The sequence below is a fragment of the Puma concolor genome, chromosome E4 (assembly GCF_028749965.1).
Source record: "Puma concolor isolate L17-30 chromosome E4, mPumCon1.1.hap2, whole genome shotgun sequence".
Classification (NCBI taxonomy): domain Eukaryota; kingdom Metazoa; phylum Chordata; class Mammalia; order Carnivora; family Felidae; genus Puma; species Puma concolor.
Window position 1 is genome coordinate 63,467,319 of NC_141683.1, and position 22,827 is coordinate 63,490,145.

Here is a 22,827-nt window from a genome sequence, read left to right on the forward strand (position 1 = left end):
TGCTGGCCTCAGCTTTTGAGCCCCAGCATGAGGAAGCCTATAGGTAACTAGCTATTGCTTTTAAACTCCTGAGGACCTGCAAAACTGCCAAGGGTCTTAGAAAACAATGCAAATAAGCTGCCAGCAGGGTGCCAGCACTTATTGCCTTAACTACATTTGCATGGAAATTGGCAATTAGAAACCTATTAATCTTGCACCAACTTATGTGAATTGTTGCTGTCAGCTCTGTTTTGCCAACTCATTCCCCAATTTAAGACTAGGTATACTAGATAATTAAGAACTTTCTGAACCTCCTGTTCCCTTGACTTTTTGGTAAAAAAAAAAAATAATAATAATAATAATAATAATAATAATAAAATATCTACTTCTGAAAAGAATAAGGTAAGATGACCTTGCTTATAGTCCAAGCCCACCATGACACAGCTCTTTTTTTTTTTTTTTTTTTTTTTTTTTACTAATAAGCCTTGATTGCTTCTCACTTGATTTTCTCACTGGTTCTCTCACTTCTGCATTGTACAGACCAAAAGGAAGCCCTGATATATGATGTTTTCTTGGTACAAGAAAGAATTTATGAGGGGCACCTGGGTGGCCCAGCCAGTTAAGTCTTGATCTTGCGGTTTGTGAGTTCAAGCCTGCTTTGGGCTGCATTGACAGCTCAGAACCTGGAGCCTGCTTCAGATTCTGTGTCTCCCTCTCTCTCTGCCCCTTCCCCATTCATTCTCTCTCCCTCTCTCTCTCTCTGTCTCTCTTTCTTTCAAAAATAAATAAATATATTTTTTTTAAACGTTTATTTATTTTTGAGACAGAGAGAGACAGAGCATGAACGGGGGAGGGTCAGAGAGAGGGAGACACAGAATCTGAAACAGGCTCCGGGCTCTGAGCTGTCAGCACAGAGCCCGACGCGGGGCTCGAACTCACGGACCGCGAGATCATGACCTCAGCCGAAGTCGGCCACTTAACCGACTGAGCCACCCAGGCGCCCCAATAAATATTTAAAAAAAGAAAGAAAGAAAGAATTTATGAGGCATGTGCCCCACCCCTTCAGGAATTTGGAAATAAGGCTGCCAACTTAAAGTGGAGCTAATGAAAAATCACCCCCGGTTGAATGAGATTAGCTAGAGGCGAAAATAGTCCCGGAGATGATTGTCCGTGTGCAACTGACAAGGTCTGGGAACACTGAAAACTCCAATCTCAGTGGCCTGGGAGTAAGCTCAGGGCTGGACTGTGGGCTTCCATAGATTTCTATGGCTGCCCAAAAAAAGTGCCACCAACTGGGTTGTTTAACAGCAGAAACTTACAGTGTCATTGATGAGGGAGCCAAAGCAAACTGAGAACAAAGCACAAGCTAACAAAGCCTCCCCACCCAACTGCCCTACCCCACCAGCAGTGACATGCCTCAGGCACTCTTGGCTGACCAGGAGCAAAGGAAAGGGAAAAACCAATGGTTAACTGATGTCATGCAGGACATGAGTCTCCATCTTTTACATGTGTCTTAGTAAATTACAAGGAAAAGGCAGTCTTATCAGTAGCCTAATCTCCAGAAATCCATAAACTCAGTTTCCAGGAGCCCCAACATCACTCTCCCCTCCACAGTAATGTGGGGAACGAAGGCAAGAAGGAAATGGCAGGTAAAATTAAATTTCTTTATAACCTGCAGTCCATTGACAAATACTTGAGAAAGGCAGAATATGACATTTCTCCAGGAACTCCCTACTGTCTTAATGTTAATGCCTTACTAGAGGAAACAACCACCTTAGCTTGCCAATAGCTAGGCCTCCAGTATCTATGAGCCCTCTTTAGCATATGAAAGTCCTTTTAGAAACCTCCCTTTTGCCTTTACCTCCCCCAACTCCATAGTATGTAATCAGTCACTCCTCACAACCCCAGTGCAGCTCTTTCTGTCCCTGTGCTTTAATTAAATCACCGTTTTGCACCAAAGACGTCTCAAGAATTCATTCTTGAACATCAGCTCCAGACCCCCACCACCACTCCAAAACTGCATTATCACATTCTAGAGGTCAGAAGTCTGAGATCAGATCAGTGTTGGTAGGAGATCTGTTCCAGGCCTCTTGCCTGACATGGGGTGGTTTGCAGGTGATCTCTGGTATCCTTTGGCTTACAGACGCATCCCTTTGATCTCTGCCTTCATCTTCACATAGTGTTCTCTCTGTGTGCATGTCTGTCCCTGTGTCCAAATGTCTCCCCCTTTTATAAGGACACAGTCATACTGCACTAAGGGGACCATCTTACCTTCAATCTGCCAAGATCCTATTTCTAAGCAAGGTCACATGCACAGGCACCAGGAGTTTAGACTTCTGTGGAGATACAATTCAATCCATAATAAGAAGTAAAGTTTAATAAGCCAAAATGTAATTGATGTATCCTCAGTGACCTGTCTAGAAAAGAGCTCTGTAAACACAACAGGATTCAGCCTAGAGCATCTGTGAAAGACCAGCCAGAGAGTACACATGTTAGTATGTCAAGGAGGAGGGATGGACCAGGGGATGACAAAGGGGATTTTCTAACTTTATAAGCAGTAGAATCATTTTTTTTCCCTAACGAAATTTCAAACAAAACCCAATGAATAAAATAACTAAAAATAGAGCTATTCTAGTGGCATCTTGGGTGGTGGTCTTGAGATTCCATCCAATGAACCTTCCCCTTATCCATCAAGAGTATGTTGTCCCTAAGACATATTCCATGAAAATGGTACCAAATTAAAGCAGTCGTGGCTATACTTAAGTCAACAACTAACTCTAGAGAGAAAGAGAGTCATTGTATAATGCTCAATGAGTCAATTCAACAGGAAGATATAAAAATTATAAATCTATATACACCTAACATCAGAACACCTAAATATATAAAGCAAATATTGGCAGGTCTGAAGGGAGAAATTCACAGCAACACAATAATAGTACAAAACTTTAATACTCCACTTTCAATAATGCAAACAACATCCGGACAGGAAATCAATAAAGAAAGAGCTATCTAGACCAAATAAACCACATAGACATATTTAGAATTTTCCACAAAACAGCAGCAGAATACACATTCTCCTCCAGGATATATCACATGTTAGGTCATAAAACAAGTCTTAAAATGCTAATAAGATTGAAATTATTACAGGTATATTTTTAGACCACAATGGAATGAAACTACAAATCAACACCAAAAAAAATAGGAAAATTCACATATCACATGGAAACCAACAACACACTTCTTGTATAGCCATTGACTCAAATGGGAAATCAAAAAAGAATTTTCAGAATATTTTGAGGCAAATGAAAATAAAAATACAACATACCAAAACTTATGAGTTGCAGCAAAAGCAGTAGTAGGAAGGAAGTTTATAGCAATAAATGCTTTCATTGAAAAAAAAATATCTCAAGTAAACAACCTAAGTTTACACCTCAAGGAACTAGAAAAAGAAGACACTAAGCCTAAAGTTAGCAGAAGAAAATAAACAATGAATATTAAAGCAGAAATAAATCAGAGGATAGAAAAATGAAACCCATAGCCAGACTAATAAAAAGGAGAGAAGACTCAGATAAATAAAATCAGAGATGAAAAGGAAATGCTACAAGGAATGCCTCAGAAATAAAAAGGATAACGAGGGACTTTTATGAACAATTATACACCAACAAATTGTATACCTTAAAAGATATGGGAAAATTCCTGGAAACATACAATGCACAAAACTAAATCAAGAAGGATTAGAAATCTTGAACAGACCAATAAAAAAATAAAAAGATTGAAGTAGTAATTATAAACCTTCCAAGAAAGAAAAGCCCAAGGCTAGATGGCTTTACAGGGAAATTCTAGCAAATACTCAAAGAAGAATTAATGCCAATCTTTATTAAACTTTACCAGAAACAAGAGGAGATGCTTCTGAACTCATCTTATGAGGCCAGTATGACTCTGATACCAAAGACAGAAATGCTACAAAGAAAAAAAGCTATAAACCACTAAATCTGATGAAGATAGATGCAAAAATCATCAGTAAAATACTAGCAAAGTGAATTCAACAACACGTTAGAAAGATTATGCACCATGACCAAGTGAGGTTCATCACTGGGATGCAATATTGATTCAATATATTCCAATCAATCAATGTCTCCCAGTACATTAACATAATGAAAAAGAAAAACCACATGATCATCTCAATAAATGCAGAAAACGTATTTGACAAAGTTCAGCATTCATTCATGATAAAAATTCTCAACAAAATCAGTATAAAAGGAACTTACCATAATCAGGGCCATTTATAAAAATCCCACAGCTAATATCATAATGGGGGAGGGGGGGGGAGAGACAGAGCTTTTCCTCTAAGGTTCAGTACAAGGCACGGGACACCCACTCTTGACACTTCTCTTCAACATAGTATTGGAAATCCTAGCCAGAGCGATTAGACAAGAAAAAAAAAAGGCATCAAAATCAGAAGGAAAGAAATAAAATTATTTCTGTTCTCAGATGACATGATTCTATATGCAAAGACTCTATTAAAAAAACTGTTAGAACAGCTAATAAATGAATTCAGTAAAGTTTCAGGTTACAAAATCAACATACAAAACCCAGCAGTATTTTTTTATACCAACAAGGAACCATCCAAAAGGAAATCAAGAGAAAAGGTCCCATTCCCATTCACAATAATCTCACAAAGAAGGAAATACTTGGGAGTGAATTTAACCAAGGAGATAAAAGATATGTACTCTGAACACTATAAAACCTTGATGAAAGAATTTGAAAATGGCACAACTACTCTTCAACAGAGTGCCGAGAACACGGAACAGGGAAAGGATAGTCTCTTGAATAATGATGCAGGGAAAACTGGATAATCACATACAAAAAAATTAAATCAGACCCTTATCTTATACAATACACAAAATCAACTCAAAATGGGTTAAAGACTTAAACAGGAGACCCAAGACCATAAAACTCCTATAATAAATTATAGGGGAAATTATACATATTATACAAATTATACAGAAAAATCATGCATATATGGAAAGGTGTGCAATATTGCTAATCAGAGATAGGCAAATCATCAGAGATAGGCAATCATCAGAGATAGGCAAATCAAAACCACAATGCGATGTCACCTCACACCTGTTAGAATGACTACAGTCGAGAAGGCAAGAGCTGTGGGTAACAAGTGCTGGTGGGGATGCAGAGAAAAGGGAACAATGGAAAGTATTCAGCCTTAAAAAAATTATAAAAAGAAAGGGACGCCTGGATAGCTCAGTCGGTGGGACATGTGACTCTTGATCTTGGGTTTATGAGTTCAAGTCACACGTTGGAGGTAGAGACTACTTAAAAATAAAATCTTTGGGGAGCGTGGGTGGCTCAGTCGGTTGAGCAGCCGACTTCGGCTCAGGTCATGATCTCAAGGTCTGTGAGTTCGAGCCCCGCGTGGGGCTCTGTGCTGACAGCTCAGAGCCTGGAACCTGCTTCAGATTCTGTGTCTCCCTCACTCTCTGACCCTCCCCCGTTCATGCTCTGTCTCTCTTTGTCTCAAAAATAAATAAACATTGAAGAAAATTTTTTAAAATAAAATAAAATCTTTCAAAAAAGAAAAGGAAGAAGGAATTCCTGCCATTTGTGACAACATGGATGAGCCTGGAAGACGTGATACCAAGTGAAATAAGCCAAACACAGAAAGAAAAATACTGCATGATGTCACTTATATGTGGAATCTAAAAAACTCAAACCCACAGGTGCAGAAAGTAGAAACGGGGCTACCAGGGACAGGGAGGTACTGGTGGAAGGGTGTGAAGTTCCAACTATGTATGATGACTGAGTTCAGGAGATCTAATGCACTGCTTAGTGACTGTAGTCACTACTACTAGAGAGTAGTAGTAATTTACCAAGAGAGTAGATCTTAAGTTCTCTCTCTCTCTCTCTCACACACACACACACATGCGTGGCAACCATGATGGATATGCTAATTAGCTTGACTGTGGTAATCCGTTCACTGTTTGTATGTATGAATAAAAAAGTATCTTGTCCCTTTGACAGGTATATCAACAGTGGACTCAGAGACAGAAAACTCACATAGGATATGCCAACCCCCTTTCTGAGTGTATGTTTACCAAGAAATCTTCTGATTATATGTCAGTGTCCCTGCAGGGAGAGATTATCCTGATAAGATGATTCAAGTGTCTATTCGCAAATTATATTTACAATTATAAGGTATCCTGACCTGACTTATCCATTGATTTCACATGAGTGTGTCTATCTTCGCGGTCAGTGTCCCACAGCCCATTCAACTCCTGGTGCCTGGTCATAGATGGAATCAGGCCCTGCAAACAGAGAGACAAACTGAAGCCTTCGTGAGAAGGCTCCTGCACATTCCCTCTCTTCATTCTTTCCCACTAGCTTACTCCAATTATTAAAACACGTATGATTAAGGCCACCCAATATCTGTTCCTGAATGCTTTCATTTGAAGCCCTCACTGTTGTTCTAAATACTGTTTCTCAGTACCATTGACATTTTGAGTCAGATAGTTCTTTGGGGAGGAGACTGTCTATGCATTATTGGGTGTTTAGCAATATCCTTGACTTCTCTGTCCTAGATACCAGTAGCACCTCCTAAGTTGTGATAACCAAAAATGTCTCCAGATATTGCTGGAGGGGGTAATCACCTCTGGTTGAAAACCAGTATTCTAAGTTAAGACTCTAGAACCAAGGCAATTCTTCCTTGTACACTATCCAAGGGAGGTGGTAGGCTTGAAGGAGAATTGACTGTTTCTGCCACAGATTGTTTTATATATATATATGATATATATATGCATATATAACGTGTATATATATATATGTATATATATATATATAATTATAGAGCTGGACATTTTTCCCATGTAGCTTTAATCCTGTGGGAAGTTTCATCACATGTACCAAAGGGTAAATAATCCCTGAGAAGTGTTATAACATTTATGAGAACTAATCCTTACCGGAATAAGAAATAGACTATTCTGGGGTTGGGTTTTTTTTTTAAATATAATTTACATATAACATTATATTAATAGTTCAGGTGCACAACATAATGATTTGATATTTGTATACATTGCAAAATGTTCACCAAAAAAACTCTAGGTACCATCTGTCACCAAACATAGTTACAGAAATTTTTTTCTTCTTTTTTCTTGTGATTACAACTTTTAGGATTTACTCTCTTAGTAGTTTTCAAACATGCAGTACAGTATGATTAACTATAGTCACTATGTTGTACATTATGTCCCCATGACTTAGTTATTTTATAACTGGAAGTTTGTTTCTTTGGACCCCTTTGAACCATTGTACCCTCACCTCCACCACCCACCCCTCTGGCAACCACCAACCTGTTCTCTGTATCTATGGGTTTGGTATTTTGTGTTTTGTTTTGTTTGTTTCATTTTTTAGACTCCACAATAAAAATGACATCATATGGTAGTTGTCTTTTTCTGTCTGATTTATTTCACTTTGTATAATGCCCTCAAGTTCTACCATGTCATCACAAATGGCAAGATTCCATTCCCTTTAGCTGAATACTATTCCACTGTATCGATACATATACGACATCTTCATCCATTCATCCATTGGTAGACACTTCCATGTGGAAACATCCATTGTTTCCACATGTTAGCTATTGTAAATAATGCTGCACTAAACATGGGGTTGCATATATCTTTTTGAATTAGTGTTTTTGTTTTCTTCAGATAAATGTCTAGAACTGACATTGCTAGATCATATGATTACTATCATTTCTTAAGGAGCCTCCATACGGTTTTCCATGGTGGCTGCTCCAATGGTGCACAGGGTTCCCTTTCTCCACTGCCTCCCTAGAATTTGCTACTTCTTGTCTTTTTGATAATAGCCATTCTAACAGATGTGAGGGGATATCTCATTGTAGTTTTTGTTTTACTTCCAATATAGTTAACATACAGTGTCATATCAGTTCCAGGTGTACAACACAGTGATTCAACAATTCCATACATTACCCTGTACTCATCACAAGTGTACTTACTCCTTAATCCCCATCTTATATTTCACCCACCCCTCCCACCAACTCCCCTCTGGTAACCATCAGTGTGTTCTCTATATTTAAGAGTCTTTTTTTGGTTTCTCTCTCTCTCTCTTTTTGTTTTTTTTCCTTTGCTCATTTGTTTTGTTTCTTAAATTTCACATATGAATGAAATCATATAGTATTTGTCTTTCTCTAACTTATTTCACTTAGCATTATACTGTCTAACTCTATCCCTGTCATTGCAAATGGCAAGATTTCATTTTTTATGGCTGAATAATATTCCAGTGTGTATATATGTATGTATGTGTGTGTATAAACATATATATATATATATATATATATATATATATATATATATATATCACATCTTCTTTATCCATTCATCTTTTGATGAATACTTGGGCTTCTTTCATAATTTGGCTATTATAAATAAATGCTGCTATAAACATTGGGGTGCATATATCCCTTTGAATTTGTGTTTTTGTATTTTTGTATTGAATTTTGTTTTTGTTTTTTTATTTTAAGGTAAATACCCAGTAGTGTGATCACTGGATCATATGATATTTCCATTTTTAACTTTTTGAGGAACTTCCATACTGTTTTCCACAGTGGCTGCACCAGTTTGCATTCCCACCAACAGTGCATGAGTGTTCCTTTTTCTCAGCATCCTCACCTACCTTGTTGTTTCTTGTATTTTTTATTTTAGCCATTCTGACATGTGTGAGGTGATATCTCCTTGTGGTTTGGATTTGCATTTGCATGTCCTTGATGATGACTGACACTGAACTTCTTTTCATGGGTCTGCTGACCATCTGGATGTCTTTGGAGAAATATCTGTTCGTGTCTTCTGCCCATTTTTCAATCAGATTGTTTGGGGTTTTTTTGCTGTTGAGTCATATGAGTACTTTATATATTTTAGATATTAACCCCTTAACTGATATTTGACTTGCAAGTATTTTGTCTAGGTTGTCTTTTCATTTTGTTTGTTTGTTTGTTTGCTGTGCAGAAGCATATTTGAGGTAGTCCCACTTGTTTTGTTGTCTTTGCTTTTGGAGTCAGATCCAAAAAGTCATTACCAAACAAATGTCAAGGAGCTTACTGCCTACGTTTTCTTCTAGGAGTTTTATGGCATCAGGTTTTACATTCAAGACTTTGATCCCTTTTTAGTAAATTTTTGTGTATAGTGTAAGATAGTAGTCCAGTTTCATTCTTTTGCATGCATCTGTCTACTTTTCCCAACAACATCTGTTTAATGTCGTTTCCCCCAGTGTATATTCTTGCCTCCTTTGTCATAGATTAATTTGCCATATATGCATAGGTTTACTTTCAACCCCATATCACTTCTTTTGGGGGAAGGATGTTACAAATGAGAAGCTGGTACTCAAGCCATGAGTAAATACCAACCCATCTCCACAGATGAGATTTGGTCCACTCTCATTATTGCTGCTATTCCTTGGTAATTGGAAGGAAGCATTTTTAATAGCTGTCTTAATGCTGAATAAGCTTTCTTTCTTATTCCAACGGGGCTTGCTGCTTATTAAAAGTACTCAAAAGTATTTATTGTGATCCTGGTATGGTATAAAGGAATCTCATTACCTTTTTGCAATAAAAATCTTTGGGAAAAATGAGTTTTCCCCTGCAGTTCTAATAAAATAGAAGAAAAATAACTGGTTTCTGCAATAATATTTGCTTGGGGAGCTGGCAATGAAACTGGCACTTAAGATACTGGCTACAGTAGGGACTGTGTGTCTTGTCATAAACTCCTTGTTCAGAGCTGGAAACAACTAGGGCTCTTCCCCCAGACTCTAGCTCAGAGCAAACATCAGAAACAGTAAGGTAATGATCCCAGAGGCTGGTGTGGTGCCCCAGTGCTCACTATTCCCTCCATGCTGGTGGCCCTGTGCTGCCTGACATTCACAAAGGAGGATTTCACTCCGTGGACATGGTACCTGTTCAGAAAGTGGAGCTTACACGCCATCCTTGAAGTGGTCCACTGTGAGTCTATAGAAAAGGGACCCTATGTAGCTTTCAGGATGGAGAAGCATAGGCAGGGCAGATGTCACAGTTGTGAAATTTATTTTTGTTGCCCTGTTGTACATCAGTAAGAAGGGTGGAAGATCGAAGGACAAGTTTATTCCAACAACCAGGGCTTTTGAGCACATCAGGACTTGTGAACTTTATAGACACACTTGATTTTTCTGGCCCAGCACATTTCTAGGTGCAGAAAGAGCCCAAATTCTATTGTTCTATGCCCAAAAGTAATTACTCTCTTCAACTTCATACCCAAGCTTAATAACAAACTTTCTAAGCTCCATATCTTTCATAAAATAACTAATGTTTAATTTAGTTGAAATTTTTTAATAAACATGAAACTCAAGATTTGGTATTATTTAATGAAAACATTGAAAAGTGATGTAGGCCGAAGATCTTTTGATAACACAGCAAGGAAGCAATCATGACTTTTTTTCATACAGGCTAAGGGATAAGGTTAGGGAGTTCTTCCCACAGAGAGAGAAGCCCAATCACAACTGTAAGACGTGGAGCTCTGTCCATGTCACGGCATAAAGCTACGTTGTACATGCCCAGCACTGACACACTGATCAATTTACACAAAACGAGAAATGTCCAGTAGACTGTTTTATTCCTTGCAGAAAAAGTGACTATAGCTCGCCAAATTTTTCACGTTAGCCAGTGGCACGTGCAGTGTTCCAAGCTTGGCTTCTCCATGGATTTGCTAATGATCATGATGTCACCTTGCTTTCCTTCTTTAATGCCCTTCGGCATCTTCTTCAATGATAAAGACTTTCCTGAAATTCAGCACCTGACAGATTGTTTTCCAGTTCCAAATTCAGTACACAACACATCCTGCTTTGAATCCCACCGTGCATCCAAATGTAAATCCAATTCAGTGTAAATCCAATTCACCATCTTTCCACCACTAAAAACTGAACTAATCCAGATGCTCAGAGTATTTTGGCTAATTAAATGTTCTGATTCGCTTCAGACTGAGCAGAGAATTCCTTTTTGTTTCAATCTGTGTTGTTAAAAATATTGTTAAACTGTGTTAGTTCACTTCTTGCATAAATACCAAGACTTGTAAGAACCCTGCCCTGGAAAGAGCCCTTCTTTTCAGTATGCCAGAAAAAGAAAGTTCCCATTCAGATTTCAACAAGGGTCATTCATTCCTTTTCTGAAGTCCTATTTTTGAGTTAGAGTGCTGTGTGATGCTAAAGTTTTGAGAACTGTCACCCAAGACTAAATCCAGATTTAAATATAAACCTTAAGTTTATTAATTCAACCTCCCCACCCTCATGCTAAAATTACACTGTGGTCACCTTTTTGTTCTTGACTTTTCAGGATGTATTTTTGCAGGGAACTTGCCTGAAATAATGTCTATAAGGAAAGATCAGGTTAGAAAAATTTGGCCTTTTGAGTTTTTTGCCTTTGTATCCTGTCCATAAACCTAGGCTTAGATTTATCAAGCCATGTGTAAATGAGGGAGTGGATTTTGCTGATGCTCATATGGAGACAGATTATCCAATATTAAGTGAAGAATAAGTAACTTGGGGAAGATAATCAGTCTGGAAGGTAGGAGAGTTTATTTCCTATTCCAGCTACTTATTAGTTTTGAGTTTCAGGACAAGTTATTTAACCTTGATCTCCAAGGTTCCTGATTTATAAAAAGGAAAAGGTTTCTGATTATTTTTAAAGTCTTTTCTTGCTCTCCTCTTTTACAAACCCATGAACTTCTTCAGCAACATTCAATCAAATGGAAAAATTTTTAGTGCTGATTAAGACAATTTTCCAGGATTGGTTCCATCATTTCAAACCAGCATCTTAACTGACATACAGAACACATTGTGATTTTTATTCTTCTCTTATAATCTTACATCAGCCAGTGGCATCCTGTCAACAAACCTTTACGGGGAGCAATTCCACAAATCCTGGTGATCAGAGAGATAATTTTTCTATATAGTAAAAGTGGGATCATTTCATCATTCATGTATGAAACACCCTATAACTTTGACAAAAGTATAATTGCATTTGAGAGGACCCTGTTTGGCAGATTTCACTGAGTGTTGAACTAAGAATCTGAAATCATTTATACACCCCCAATTTGCCATCAGAATGTGGAAGAATCCATAGACTACTGGAATCTCCATTTTTAAGCTATTGATAAGTGAAGATTATTAGAAATTATTCTGGAGCAAAGATATGAAGTTGTTATATTTTAGTCAATCCCACAAGTTTAGAAGAAGCATAAATCAGAAGAAAATAAGAAATAAGATTATTGTAGGGGTGCTTGGGGGGGCTCAGTTGGTTGAGCATCCAACTTTTGATTCCAGCTCGGGTCATGATCTCAGGGTTGTGGCATCGAGCCCTGCATCTGGCTCAGTGCTGAGGTGGGAGCCTGCTTGGGCTTCTCTCTCTCTTCCCCTCTGCCCCTCTTCCCTGATCATGCTGTTGTTCTGTAAAATAAAACAAAAGAAAGAAAGAAAGAACATTATTGTACACTTGGTACATATAATGATTCAGTTCCATAATCGTTTCATTGCTTGGAAGCATAATTTGTAGTTATTTTCATCTCCTATATTCTTGGATCTGAATCTAAGTTGGTGATTTTTTATTGGTTAACTATAATAATAAAGATACCAAGAGAATATGTTAGAAAAGTTAGAAAGCCTACATCTTTGCAATCATCATGATTTTCTGGTTAGTATCTTGGGTCTTTTTGGTTTCGATCCCACAGTTTAATAATGCTTTTGGGTGCGGTTATGATCACAGTGGTATACAGTGATTTGTAGGCCAGAATTCAACATCATACTCTTCTGAAGGTTATTAACACTTTTTTCAAATAAGATTCCTAAAAATAAAATCTCACTCCTATCCTCAGTCACTCTCTCTTTCTGTCTTTCTATCTCTCTCTCACTCAATCACTCTTGCATCTACCCGTTCACATCTGAATAAAGATAACATTTACTTCATTGAAAATATTACTGGACCATGGTTTGAAGTCACTCTACCAAAGAGAAGCAAGGACAAAAAAAGCATGAAATGTCTTTCAGCTGACTTTCATTTATATTCCACTTTCTTCTTTGTAGCACTACACATCCTCTCATTGTGTTTTGCAATTCCCTTAATATATTTTAGAAAGAAGAAGCTCAGACCTCCTTTTTTCCATTAATAGGTATTTCTTCATTTAGATATCTGTCTGTTTCTTTCTTCACCCTCAAACATGATCTTTTATATAAAAGTGGGTCACAGAAAATTGTTAATGTCAAGCCATTCAAGATCTATCAATCTACCTTCCGGGGCTTAAAAAGCAATAGCTGACATTACCAGGAAGCAATTTCAGGTGAACTCCACTAGCGTTTCTAGTATTCTTCCCTAAGGAAATGTCTTGATCAGAAGAAAATGGGTAATTTCAAATATTGCACTCGGTTTCAAAGGCTTGACAATCCCAAAGCCTTGTGCTCAGAAGATTAAACAGAAATAAACCTGCATTATATTACATGTTATCTGATTAACAATTTTTCAAACTGTTTTTTAAAAATTCTTCAGTCCCAGAGCAACATGAAGAGCACTGAACTTGGAGCCAGAAAGTCTAGGTGTGAGACTAGATCTGCCGCCGACAAACTGTAACAGATTTGCACGCTCATCATTGGCTGCACTGTTTTCTCTGCAAAATATGGATTTAAACTAGAAGACCTTTGAGGTCCCCTATGACTCTATGACATTTCTACCACTTGCTGCAGTTCATGCCATCTGTATATGTTTGCCAAATCTGAACTTGTGCCAGGCCCCGTCCTAGAGCCCGAAGAAAGGATAGATGACAAGGTACAGCCCTGACCACTCAAGATCCCGCTGGGCTGACTAGCAAGTGAATCAAAATGAGCACACATTCAAGCATGGCGGCACCTGCCGATATTTTCATCACTTCCATCAGGTTCTTGCTACCCATACATGCATCTCTATCCGCATGCACAGATGCCTACTCACTCCACTCACACACACCTACCTAGCTTACCACAAAAAGATAGCTATTCATCCAATTTGGTGAATCGATATCCACTATATTCACATGGCCAAATGTATCGTTTTGAATGGCTGAATTCTTCAGGGCGAGCTGGTTCTCCAAAATGTGAATGGGAAGCTGAAAACCCTCCATCATGACTACAGAAAAGAAAGCGTTTTCAAAATGAATTATGTTAAGCCACATGTTAACAAGGAAAGACATTTCAGTTGTGAGCCACTCTAGAAGAATGTGATCATCTTGCACTAAAGTATGGCCTCCGTTAGTTTCTCATATTGTCTGAAACATAACTATCATATTCTTTTGCTTTGGTTTAAAGTATCAGCTGCTGTTAGAAGTTAAAACTTCATGATATAGGGGTGCCTGGGTGGCGCAGTAGGTTAAGCGGCCGACTTCAGCCAGGTCACGATGTCGCGGTCCGTGAGTTCGAGCCCCGCGTCGGGCTCTGGGCTGATGGCTCAGAGCCTGGAGCCTGTTTCCGATTCTGTGTCTCCCTCTCTCTCTGCCCCTCCCCCGTTCATGCTCTGTCTCTCTCTGTCCCAAAAATAAATAAACGTTAAAAAAAAAAATTTAATAAAAAAAAAAAAAAAAAACTTCATGATATAGATATTAGATGCTGTATCTTTTCCAATCATGAACTGCTTGGAATAAATTAATTATCAGCTTCTATTTTATAGTGAGTGTAGAGTGAAGAGTGTATAGTAGAAGCTGAAATTGTCCGAACCCCTCTGCTGTAGGTGGGGGCTAGGGAGCTGACCGTGCAGAGGTTCTCGGAGAGGTTGGGCTTAGAATTGGCTGAGGCTAGGGCTGTGGACAATGCAGCTGGGAGAGATAGCCACAGGTGATATCTAGAGGCAGAGTCACAGCAAGACTCCAGAATAGAGTCCTAGTGAAACATTAATCCAGAAGGACTGGGCAGGGGAACAGAAATGATGTGACCAAGAGAAGGGTCAGTAACACAGATCCCTAATATAGAGTAAACATGTGCAGAATGGAGTTGAAATATGGCGGTCAAGATATTTCTGAAGATACTGATATGTAAAACCACAGGAAATTTTTATAGAATGCTATAAAGATGGCCAAATACAGAAAGAAAGACAGCAAGGAGAGACAAAATCAGGGAGGGAGCACAACTTGGCCCCAAACTTATGAAAACATCTTGAAGGTGTGTTAGAAAAAAATGTAATGGTCTTGAGCACTTTTAAAGGAGTTGAATAATGCCAGCAAAGTCTTGCTTTTAGCTATCAGTCAGTTTAGTGCCCAAATCGTATTACCTTCCAACAGAAAGTGCAAAGGGAACATTTGCTTTGGTCTTATTTCTTAGTAATGCTAGATCTCATGTTCCACACATGTCCCTAGAGGACATAGCTGCCAGGATAGTGACATAGACTTTAGAGATTAACAGAACAACTGAATCAGTAAAATGGCATTTTCTTATCACTAGTTTACCTCCAATATCTAAGCAGCAACTGGTCCAACCTTTCCCAGTGCTGGACCCTGGTTCTGTTCTCCCAGATTGTCCCTGTCGACCCTGACACCACACTCATCGATGTCATTACATCTGACCTAGTGAGTCCCTTGTGCCTACTAGAATTGGGAACATCGTAGGTTCCTTAATATATATTCATTGAATAAATTAATGAAAGGATCTATTGATCAATTCAGCTCATTTTATAGGTCGACCACCCAAATTTGAAAATATTCCTTTTCTTGGATATATAACTAATAACCACCCAAATCTCTCCAAAAGCAGGCCTTGTCCTAAAGCTGCTTTACTTCTATTAAGTAGAAGTCCAAGGCAAAAGCATTTACTTATTTTAAAAAAGCTCTTTGGGGCTAGAAACACATGTCCAATTTGGGGGCCTTTCAGTGTGAACCAGATACTTTCTTTGCTAGACAATAATTTCTTTTTCTCTCCCTACACTTCATAAGCACACTGCTTCTCAAATCACCTCCTGTTCACATCCCTTTCTATGTTAGAATGCAGATTTATAAAGGTGGAAAAGATAAGGAAACAGAGGTCTAGAACGATTATGACAAAGAGGTTTTGCCCTGGATTTTAACTGCTCAGATAGAAATACACACTTTGGATTAAGCTCTGCTTGGAAATTTCAGCTCATTAGTGCCCCTTCAAGCCAAAGAGACCCCAAAGGACATGTTGAAAAACAGGGCTGGTAGAAATGGGTTATAGAGGAGATAGAATGCAACCCCTTTATTTTTTCTGACAGGACAGGTCCTGTTGGATACAGCATCTTTTCTGACCCTCAACAGGGAATCCAAAGTTATCAAGGTCCCATGTGAGAGTGGAGTCATGTAGAGGACAGATGATGAATGGGGTCCTGGCTCTGGGGCATCCACAGGGGTCCTTTCCCAGGTCCCAAGTGCATAACGATGTGAAGGGTGGACACACTTTGCATACAGTAGAATCTTCACACTAGCCCCTTGATTTGTGAGGTAAGAGCCATCATTAAGAAAAGCCAAGAAGAAGCCCTTAAAACTGTTCCTCCCTCTGTCCCACCAAGATTGCCAGTAAAAAAAGAACACTATCTCTTATGTGGATGCACTAGCAGACATTCATGCCACTCTCAAAGACTTCAAGCTTGCAGGGGCGCCTGGGTGGCGCAGTCGGTTAAGCGTCCGACTTCAGCCAGGTCACGATCTCGCGGTCCGGGAGTTCAAGCCCCGCGTCAGGCTCTGGGCTGATGGCTCAGAGCCTGGAGCCTGTTTCCGATTCTGTGTCTCCCTCTCTCTCTGCCCCTCCCCCGTTCATGCTCTGTCTCTCTCTGTCGCAAAAATAAATAAATGTTGAAAAAAAAAATTTTAAAGACTTCAAGCTTGCAGTCTTTAAACTGCATCATACCCCCCCTCTTAATCCCAGTCTGACCACTGAAGTAGACAGATGGGTCATAGTGTTTGATAGAGACAACTGCAAACCAAATCAAGAAATGTCCTAATTGTAGTTGCTGGGCAATTTTATCCTTAGTAGAGTATATCAACACAGCATCTTACACAGGATGTGTCTGTGGATCTATCTGATAATTTAATCCTTGTCAATAAGCCACCAGGAAAGAGGACCAGAAGCAGTTCACATTCCACTGGGAAGGACAACAATAAAAATTAAATCTTATCCCAGGGCTGTTAACACTCCTGTTCTCTTTATAGTATTCCCTAAAGAGAACTTTATTGTTTAGACATTCTACAGAGTAGCACTCTGGCCCAATTAACAATTGGATCTGATAGGCAGGAAGTGGCAGTCCCTCTGGATGTCCTGATGAGACACATGCAGTCCAGAGAGGGTAGAAAAACCCAACAAAGATTCAGAGACGTAGCACACTGGTGAAGTTTTGGGGGTCTAGTGGTCTAGGGCATGCCAAGATATCTCCCTTTCAGGTTAAAAAATAAATACTACTGGGGCACCTGGGTGGCTCAGTCAGTTGAGCATCTGACTCTTGACTTCAGCTCAGGTCATGATCCCAGGGTCGTGGGAAAGAGCCCCACATCTGGGTCTATGCTGAGCATGGAGCCTGCTTAAGACTCTTTCTCTCTCTCTCTCTACCTCTGTCCCTCTCACTTGCTTGTGCTCTCTCTCTCCCTCTTTCTCAAATTAAAAAAGCAAAAATAAAAGAATAAGTACTACATCTTGCAGCTTCTATCACTAAGTAAGAAATACTGCTCTGAGTAGCCTCCTCAGAGTGCAATGTAGCATACACCAAACTTAAGAATACTGCTCAACCCATTGATCAGTAAACTCAGAAGTCTTACAGCTTTGAATGGAGCCCAGAACAAAAGAAAGCTCTACAGTGGGCCAGCAGATCCCATGGTGTTAGTGTTATTTGTAATAGACAGACGCTGAACTGGGTATCTGGCCAACTCCAATAGGAAAGTTTCAGTGCAGGCTCCTAGAATTCTGGAGTAAGACCATTTGAAAGCATCTTGTGGCAGACTGGGTCCTTCTGGAGACTGAGCTTTGACCATAGATCAAGTGACCACGTAACTGGAGCTTCCCATCATGAGCTGGGTGCTATCAGACCAACCAAGTCATAAAGCCACTTGCGTAAAGCCACAATCTGTTGTACAATGGAGGCAGTACATTGTGGATTGGGCACAAGCAGGGCCATTGAGCACAATTAAGCTGCATGAACAGGTGGCCAGGCTCTAGCATTACCCACCCTGTTGCAACCATGTGTCTCCCTCAACTCACATCTATGGCCTCCTACTGCAGTTCTCTACAACCAGTTGTCAGACATAGAAAAATCCTGGGGCTGGCTTACAGAAGGGTCAGCTTGATATGCTGGTGTGAGCTGGAACAAATATTGCTGCTGTACTATGGTTTCATTCAAGCATGAGCCTGAACCCCTGTGATGAGAGCAAGCCCTCCCAGTGGGTGGGGCTTCAGAAGGCATCTGGTTGTCCATTTTGTTGAGAGAAAAAAGGGATATGCACACATTCCCGCCTTTGGTGTAGTGTTTAGCTGGTTTGTCATAGGGTTGTAGTGAACAACCTGGAGAAGAGGCATATGGAGAAGCATGTGGGAGTGGGCTCAAAGTGAGCAATTCTTTGTGCTCCACATTATTGCTCACCAGACAGTATCCACGGCATAAGGGGTGCTAAACAACCAGGTAGACAGAATGACTCATCCAGTAAGTGTTAGCAATCCCAGTGCTTGCAAAATGGGCCAGGGCAGAGTTCAGCCATAGTCTAACAGATGGAGGCCATGCCTGGGCCCCAAACCAAAAGCTCCCTCCCATCAAAGCTTATCTAGCCACTGCCACTGCTGCATATCCAACCTGTAACAGCACTAGTCAACATTAATAGGGTACTACGATGTCCAATTATGTACAGAGTGGGATCTCATGTAATATCACCCTGGACCAAGAGACTGGCTTATTACCAAAGGACATGCAACCATGAACATGGTCTATGGTATTCCATGATCATACACCATACTGTGCTGCACCACACAGATGCCACCAGCCTGGATGATGATGAAGCAGTCATTTGAAGGTGCAGCTGAGGCACTAACATGGAGATGACATTCTGCAATGTTGATGCACTGTCCTTCAGAATGAAGTACGTATCCTAAACCAGTGGTCTTTATATGGTTCTGTGTTCTACATATGTAGAATACAACAGTCTAACAACCAAGGGGTGGAAAGACTCTTATCATCACTGCTAATGTCCCACTGGAGGCAAATAAGTTCTGAAGGTCTAGAGTACCTTGTTCCCAGAAGAGGAACTCCTCCACCTGGGGACTATAAGGGTCCTCTATACTTAAATTCATAGCTTGTCAGGTGATTTTAGGTTACACTGGTAGACCAGCAGACAAAGAAATTGTATCAGCAAGGGTAATCTACCATTGGTAGGGTTATTGCTACATAACGGGGGCAAAGAGGAATATATTTATGACACAGATATTCACTAGGAAATATCTTGATATCTTCATGTCCAGTTTAAACTGTGAAGAGACAATTAAAGCAACCATGGATTGACAAAGGTATGATAAATAAGGACTCTGATCCCTCATGGATGAAAATCTGGATCAGCTAACCAGACAAGCTGTCTAGACCAGCACAAGTATTAGCCATGCTGAGGAGAATCTGGAATGGTGGTGGATCAGTCATAGCACTTTGAAGGATCCGCTGCACCAGGAGATGAAATGAAATAGCTCGTCCCCCACTGTGTCTTCATGTGCCTCCTCCTGCTCTGGTTTTCAAAATCCATACCTTCAGCAGACTTTGGAGGACTGCCCTCATTGCTCTCTTCAATCACACAGAACTTTCTTCCCCAGCCCCATACCTTGTAGCTTACAGGAGGTTACTCAGGACTACAGGTGAACTCTATGCCTATGGAATGGAACAGGGAGACACTGGGACAGCATCTTCTGTCCACAGATGGAAACTGCCAGAACTGATGGCCCCCTTAACTCTGGTCATCCACCTAAACATGTTAACTGTCCAAGGAAGGGAAGTGCAAGTTATATCCTTTGAAAATTATGTGCCCAAAACACAGAAGCTTTCACCACAGAAATTACACATATCAATACAACTCCAATTTCTGCCAAGAGGGATAATTAGCCCAAAAGTATCCCTTTTTTGGATGCTTTCTCAGATAAAGTGAATGCAGAGTATACAGACGACAGGTCTTTTGTTCAACTGCTTTAAAAAAAAAAGAAGACAAGACATGGGTACCCATTATGTCAGATGGACATGGTGGCTCTTTGTCACAGTGGCAGTTCCGACAAAGGCTGTGTGTTTTGAAATTTCCTTCTTGGTGCCAAGAACCTGTGTGCTCTCTATAAATGTCCATCTCACTCTGTGGAAGGCCCAGCAGTTATCTACAATTTGGTCACTTCCCTTTCATCAAAACCTTTCCATTTTTTTATCTCTAAAATAAACCACTATGGCTATTTTCTATTTTGGAGGAAGGAAGAGAAAAGATGGCTTATCTTTATTTATTTAAAGACATATATACTGTGTGCTTCCAGAAGGACCTGGGGCTAACTCACAGTTTTGGCATGTAGCGCAAAGGCACAATGGGACATTTAAGCATAGAGCAAAAAGGAGCCCACATAAAGGGAAAGGAGAGAGCTGAACAAATTTTTCCACTTGGAAAATTATTATGGACCTCACTTTTCTATGATTGAAAGTGAAAAGAGAAATATGTTGTGGTTATCTGGCTTTGGCTTCATAACATTACACGGCTCATAAATTTATCTTCAGGAATGCAATTACTCCTGAAACAATAGAATGGATTAGAAACAATGACTCCCTCTATCAAAGTTACCAAAATACAGAAGGCCCAAGATTTTTAGAATCATTTCTTCAGAGCTAAGAAGGAGATGACAGCAGTTGGAGCTATGCTCTGTTTACTGACCTGAAAGAGTCTGGTCACCCTGGGACAGAGGAAGAAAAACCAAGATCTCCACAATATGTGCTGCCAGGTCACTGGGACAGACACTGTCTCTAGGTACAAAAGAGCCAGAGGACCGTCTCACCAAAGACCAAGCAAAGAAGAGAGAGACTGGCAGAACTACAATAGAAAAAGAAACACCAAAATCAAGCTTTTAACCTTCCTATATTTTTTCAACGCTGTTAACACAGTTTCTGGCAACCAAGCATGTCTTTGAAACTCACCCCATCATTGATTTATTATCAAAATTAATAAATGCTTCTTGGAATAGCTGTCATCATGTGGTCCCCTTCTGTGGGAGCAGCCTTTTCTCAGCTACAGGACTCCAACAGCTCCTTCTGTGATCCCCAATTTGAAACAGACACAAGCTGGTGGGTCACATTTCCTTTCTTATGCATGAAAAGCTTGGAGTGGAACATTGTAATGGTGGAAGTTGAGCCGATAACAGTACTTTGCCAGAAAAGAGACCCGGAACTCTTGCTCCTAGATACCTTAGAACTCCCACAGGATCGTTTCTTCCCTGGATCCAGATGAATCATCTTTTTCTTGGATTCTGTGGGCTGTGCCATTGTCTTGCAAATTTTCATCTCCTTTTTTTACCCTTTAGTTGCCCAGAATTGATGTCTATTTCTTAACTTATAGCACAAATGAATCCTTGCATAAGTCTTGCAAATGACACTAAGCGACATTGGTGGAAAATAGTCAATGATTATTATGAATAAGAAATACAATCATACCCAATAAAATTAGAAAGAACAGAACAAAAACAGGGGGCAGGTGGTGTATGGAATTAGCCAGTGCCTTGGTTCCAAATGGAAACAGGTGCTGTCACAGGTGGAGTTTTCTAGAAGCAAATGCTGAGAAAGTTTGGATGCAAGATGTATACAAAGGATGAACACCTGCTGATCTCATCAGCTTACCTGGGCCATGAACCAGACCATCACTTCTGAAACATGTCCTGCTCAGGCCAAGGTTACGATCTCTGTCCATTTGCAGTCACAGTTGTGAAAGACAGTCCCAAGAAGCACCCAAGTGGATCATCTTGGTTTCCTACAGATCCCTCCCTACCCCTGTACAACAGCAACCCTGTCCCCTCCGGAAGCTCAAGGCCAATGACCTTTACCAAAACAATGACACCTCTTCTTGTCTGTCATCCACACAATTTGTCTACAGGGCTCAGGAGGCAGCCATACCTCAAAATTCAATGGGAACCTTGGCAATAGTATGCCCCCTCTGGGTACCAGCATCTCTCACCCTATAGAATCCAGAGTTGCAGAGACGGAAAGCACAGAGTCATTCTGTGGATTTCTGGGAGTCTTGTAAATTGTAAATGTCATTCCAAACAATGGCTGAAACCATGCAATCAGCACAGAAACAGCAGTACCCATGCAGGGGGCACCTGTTAGGAAGCAGGCACTGTGCATGAGTTATTTCATTTGACACTCTCAGCACCCGATGACATGAGTCCCTTCATTATCTCCACGCTGCACTTGAGGACAGCGAGGCTTCCCAAAAGGAAATTACTTGCTCTGGGTTGCACAACTAATAAAGGTAGAGCTGGGACACCTTTGCTTCCGCTATTTTGTGACATCATATAAAATAATTAAAGTTTAGCTACAAAGCCAAAAATAATTGAGCAAATGCATGTTGATGTAAGAAATAACTTTATGGTGCTCTGTACACGCTTGCTACTTGAATAAATGAAGAACTAGCTTGGCTTTATCCTTTCTGTTATCAGTTAATTATTCTTCATACTTTCATGTCTCAGAATGGCCCTGCATCTCTTCTTGTTATCATTATTCAATTAGAACCATGCCCCAGTTTCTATCCTGCAGTAAATCCTGGAGTGGTGTCTGTTGAGTATAAGTGTAAGAGAATGATA